The sequence below is a fragment of the Panthera uncia genome (genome assembly GCF_023721935.1).
Source record: "Panthera uncia isolate 11264 chromosome A1 unlocalized genomic scaffold, Puncia_PCG_1.0 HiC_scaffold_17, whole genome shotgun sequence".
NCBI lineage: Eukaryota > Metazoa > Chordata > Mammalia > Carnivora > Felidae > Panthera > Panthera uncia.
The window spans coordinates 23404923-23410922 of NW_026057577.1; the positions used below are offsets into that span (position 1 = coordinate 23404923).

Genomic DNA, 6000 nt, shown 5'->3' on the forward strand with positions numbered 1-6000 from the left:
GCAGTCTTTGGGAAAGAGATTACATGGAAGTTGACTTAGAAATCACAGTTCTGACTCCATCATTGAAGACTTTTTTAATGGATAGGGAGTGAGTTTCCGTGATGACATACAATACCTGTGACATGAGCCAGAGACTCTAACAAGCCCATGTCCCATTAATGTAAATATGAAGTCATCTGTTATGCATTTAATATATTGGAACAGAAAGGGAATAATCTAATTTGCATTGGCTAATGCTATCAGGTTTCTAGAGATCTTATTCTCCAATGCAAAGCCTGATGTCTAACAGAGAATAATGATTTCTAACAGCGTGGAACAGCTATTGAGAGTATTAGTCTTCAGGTTTTCAGCCTTCCATTTTGTTTTTTGGTTTTTTTTAATGTTTTTATTCACTTTGAAGGAATAAAATTTTGGAAACAGAGTCTATAGCAGTGTAGCATAGTGGAAATGGTAACAGGGAGAATCAGAAGATGTTCCAGATATATGAATAGTGGAAAGTCATCCTTTCTTCTCTAGTTTCATCATCTCTAAGTACCAGTACTCAGGGGATGGAAGAATGAAATGACCATCAATGATCTATGTAGTGTGAGTTTTAAAGTGATCCACCACAAAAAGTGATACTGTCTGTACTGAAATATAATAACCTACAGATTTGCTTTATATACAGAAAACACCTTACACTCAGGTCCTCAAGCATACTGGGAGGAAACAGACGTTTACATTAGTATCTTACCTGGATGTCTGTCTTTTAAACTATCTTATATTTATGATTATAATTTCATCATTATCAGCATGCTTAGACTACATACCTCAGTTTGTTCCTATTTTAAATTCTTTTCTTGTTCAAATATCAAAAAAACCTGAGACTAAAGTATGTATTAGTTTGAATACTAAGAACAACCATTTGTGTTTGAATAATCAAGATAGCGGAGTTCCTCTAGGTAAAAGAGTCCTTCGGAAAAGAAAATTAGACACAGCCCTCTAAAGTTGAATGTAACCTTTTGCTAGGCCCCAGCAGAATAAAAGATAAGTGAGCTTGGAGATCTTAAAGCCTAAAAATAACTGAGGCCCAGGGTAAAGTGTAGATCAAAACTCTCAACCTCCAAAGCTGTGAAAAATGTGACAGGTCCTACAAGTCAAAATCTACCAGAGCTCATTTAGAAAAGCCATACTTAACTGTAATAGCCTCTCAGACTTTCAACTAAGAAGTACAATTATAATAACCTTTCCAGGATGATTGTAGCGGAGGAGGGTTTCCAGTATGAAGTTAAAATGAAGCCTGAAAGACCAAAGGGGTTTAAAGATACAAGAATTTTTGATGACTATTCTTGCATGGTTATTTACTATGTATGGAAACAGTTCACCGAATTATTGATAGGCATTCAGCACTGATATCTTTATTTAGTTGTAATAACACTTTTTTTTCCCACTGAGCATATAAAAGAGAAATACCAGTTTAAAAATTGCTTTCCTTTCTGACTGTAGTTATGTGGGTACATTTTCCCCCAGATTCTTACTTCAAACCTCCTTTGTTTTTACTGCACTTTAATTTCTACTTTTGTTCATTTGTTCATTTGCTGTTGGTAACTCGTGTTCATGGAATCTATTATTTGGAGAATGTCTGAGATGCCTAAGATACTGAGAATATCAGAGGCTATTAATGTTGCTTTCCTCCTTCCAGATATATGCTAGCTTCACATGGCTCTCAGGGAAAAGACTAGAATTGTTAGTTTGGACCGTGAAGTCCTGCATGGTGTTGTACCTACCTGTCTCTCCGACATCGTCTCACACCATCATCCCTTTCCTTCCCAAATTTCTTACAGATGTTCAAATGACCATGCTCCCTTCAGCACCTTGCATTTAAAAATATGGCTCTTTTAGCTTTCTCTTAGCTTTGCTGGTTAATTCTAGACATCACTTAGATCTCAGTCAGATGTCACTACTTCGGTGAGCACTGAAAACCTCTACCCCCATCACTAACAACTATTTTAGTGACACTATATTTGTATCCATATGGTGAGGTTCTAATCACATTTGTAAGTTTACATTTATTAATTTTTCTTTCCCTGCTAGTCTTTAAGATTAATGAGGGAAAATCTCATGATTATTTTTAACTCTACATTCCCAATGACCAGCACAGTGTGTGATCCATTAATATTTATCAATGTAATTAATAATGAAACATTATATTTTAGGAAGTTTTAAAAACAAAACTCTGTATGAGCCCTTAATTATATCGTGGGCTTCATCTCCTTGTGATTTGGGGATTGTTTTGTACATTTCTCTTCAGACAATTTTATCCTTATGTTTATGGACTTCCTAGAATTTCTTGAAGGAATTGTAGCCTTATTTGGTCCAGTTGGCCATGGACACTGTATATATATACTGTATGAGTAACACATGTGCAGACACATGTGGGTGTTTTCAGTCCCTGTGCTCTATTTAGAGTTTGTTAAATCATTTTTCTTGGAGCTAGAAAATAAACTTGAGGAGTTTTTTTTTTTCTTTTTCTTAGTGCATTTATCATGTCTCATTGTAATTTGCCTAGATGTGGGATAATTTTTAAAGGAATTTTTAAAGATAAATTGTATATTTGGCTGATAATAGAACTAGATAGTTATCAGTATACACTAAGAAGAAAATGGGCATAAAATGTGTTATTCTTAGCATAAGAGATGATGATACTGATCCTGTATAAGGAACACATCCTCTTAGACTTTGTTTGTATGTTTGGCACAGCAGTGGAGAGTCATAGTGTTATGGATTCTATTGCATGAAATAATAGCAGCGTGTCATAGCTCGAAGTCCATAGTGGAATCAGATAGATCTTAGGTCACAGCTTCAGTCACCTAATTACTGTGAGAGCAGTCTTGAAAACGGTAATTTTTCCCTTTCCCTTTATTTTCTCATCAATCAAATGAGAAATGTAGTATCTACTTTGGATGTTACCCTTATGATTAAATGAATAATTATGTAAATTGCGTACAATAGTGACTAGCACATAGCTAGTCACAGTCTGACGTTTATCATTATTACTACCATGAAGATAGTGATTGCTGTTGGCATTTTAATAGGTCTGTTTAAGAATGGAATCTCTGGTTATTAAATAGGATGTTCCTGTGAACAAAGCCAACTCTCCAACATGAGGATCAAATTTACAATTTTGACATCACAGACTTTATTCCAACTACTAAACTTGGCAGTAGCCACTCTCATATTCACTGCTTTAAAAAAATGCACATTCTGGGGCACCTGGGTGGCTCAGTTGGTCAAGCGACCAACTCTTGATTTCGGCTTAGATCATGAGCTCATGGTTCATGGGATTGAGACCCGCGTCTGGCTCTGCTCTCATAGCACAGAGCCTGCTTGGGATTCTCTCTCTCCCTCTCTCCCTATGCCCTTCCCCTGCTGGTGCTCTCTCTTTCTCTCCCTAAATAAATAAATAAACCTTTAAGAAGTAAAATAATAAAATAAAAAATAAATTTAAAAATGCACATTCTCAATCATGCTAAATGACTTACCTACTGAAAAATATCTAGGTCCCCATTCATTGGCCATCTCTCTTCAAACCATTTTGCTCTGTATTTCTCTTTCTCCCTTTTTTCTTGAAACTCCGTCTAACTCATCTGTCCTTTAAGCGATTCCAGTTGAGTAATGACACTTGCTCTAGATAGAACTATAAACTTAGACATAACCTACTGTCCTAATGTACAGCAAACCTCTGAGTTTACTGCTAAACTCAAATAGGAATTTACAGTAACTCCCTCTACTTCTCTCTCTCTCTCTCCTCTTCTTTCTTAACATCCTGAAATTTAATATCTTCTCCAAATACTTTATTAAGTTACTTTGCTCAGAGATGAATAGTCACCTCTTGATTGTGACATTCAGTGGGGCTCTCCTTAGTCATCTTTCTCTTTGATGTTTCTACAGCTTCTGACACAGTTGACCAACAGCTTCTCTTAAGACAATCCAATCTATAGGATCCCATTGCACCAGAACAGCCAGATCTCCTGCTTCTCATGGTTATTCCTTCTCTGGATTCTTTTTTATTTTCAGTCTCTCTCTTTAAAGCTATGACTGTCCTAGGTTGAGTCCTTCACTTCTCTTCTCCCTCAGTTTTCTCCAGTTACTTCCATGGCTGATATTACCACCTCACAAAAGTACTCCAATAGCCTAGTCTTTGTCTGGAGTTCCAGATGTTCCAGAGTTCTTCGTAGCTATTTTCACTAGTGTGTTATGTTGGTTTATTAACTATAATTTGCGAAGTTCAACTTATCAGAACTATCAAAGATTGACTTCCATTTTCTTATAAACTATGGCTGCATTCTCACATAAGTAATAAGAAAGCTTTGTGTTCAGTGTTTATTTCCCCACTTTCTATTGGTTGTCAGTTCAGATTTTTTTTTTTCTTCACAGGGCCTACTGGGTTTTCTTCCTTAGCCTCTCGTGCTCCTGGAGTTTTACGTTAGCCTCCCAATACAGTTAATCCACAACTCGCCTATCACTAGGCATCCTGCATACTGCTCTCAGATAAAGCTTCTCCAAACCAGTAGCTGATTACCAAGTTCCTTGCTATGTTCACTAACTTCAGATGGATCAATTCAGTATCTTGGGCATGCATTAAAACTCTCTTTAACAGAGACATATTCTAACATCTTATCTTTCTGACAGAATTATTTTACTTATATGCTACCAAAAATATTACTTGCTCTCTTACTTTCCCTTGCATACAGCTAACTCATACTTTTTTTTTTATACATACCCAATTCCTGTCCATTCTTCAATGACAGTTCGTCTGTTTACTTCTTTGTGAAGCTTTACTTGACTCTATGAAATGTTCTCTTCTCTGAATCTGAGTGATTCGAGTTGATGCCAGTGTTTCTCAAACATGAGTAATGTGTATAACAATTTAAAAGGAAAACAAAAAATCCCACTTCCGTGAGTTAAAAATAGCAGTGAACCTTTTGAGTGGTGATGTAATCAGAGGAGGAGGACTATTGCAACAGTGGTTTATATTTTTAAGCAGGGAGTTAACCATACCATCCTGCATATGATCTTTTTTACATAATTTTTGAATTTTTATTTAACTCCTATTTGTATAAGGTATTTTTGCTTTGTCTTTCCAATTTCATTATGAGCTCATTGAGTGCACAGATCTTCTTACCGTACTTCTGTGTATAAATCGGTAGTAAACATTTGCTTCTACTTTCATCACTGCCTACTTTGTTCATGTTTCAAAATGATAGTGCTTGTATGATTTGGTTTGCTAACAATGGTTAAATTGGGTAAGCAGCATTCACTAATGGAAATTATGATTCAGAAAACACATGCCTCAGATTCCCGCCACTGCCACTGGGTGGGGAGTGTGCTACCTTTGGGTTTACACCAATAATTATAAACAGTTTCGGGACTCTGAAAAATTAATCAACAGATGACAACTCTGGGATCAGTTATTGTGCCTTTCTACTAGCTTTGAAGTTAGACTTTGATCAGATACATGGAGCTACACAAATATTAAGAATATTAAATATTACCTATATCATATATATTATAATATTAAAATTTAAAGCATAACTACTCAGCCAAAAGTAGGTGTCTGCTGTATAACTCTTCTGCACTAAATGAAGTCTTAATTGTGACTTCTTCTGCAAACTCTCTTTTATCTCACTTTATCTTTTTATCTTATTTCACTTCAAGTGTTACATTCTTCACCTCTGCTAAAAAGGGTTTTCTAACAAACACTTAATTGGGTCTTGCTTCTAGCTGTTTGACATCTTTCAGGGTGATGCTAGATTGCAAGGTGCAACCTTACACTTTCTTGTCTCCAGCCCCAGTTTCAAAACCCTTTGTTAATCTCCTCAGGGAGTGCTTGGGTCTCTCTTGTCCTATTCTCAGCTACTCCAGGGACCTGATCCTGCCAGCTGCATTCTCTCCAGCTGCCTTTCCTTCTTCCCCACACATTCTTTTTTTTTTTTTTTTTTTTTTTTTTTTTTTTTTTTT

The 6000-nt window shown here is 36.0% G+C and overlaps 1 protein-coding gene across 1 annotated transcript in view; it reads left to right on the forward strand.

Moving 5' to 3' along the window:
* ADAMTS19 (ADAM metallopeptidase with thrombospondin type 1 motif 19) overlaps positions 1-6000 on the forward strand; it is a 238253-nt gene that overhangs the window by 167073 nt on the left and 65180 nt on the right. The window lies entirely within an intron of this gene.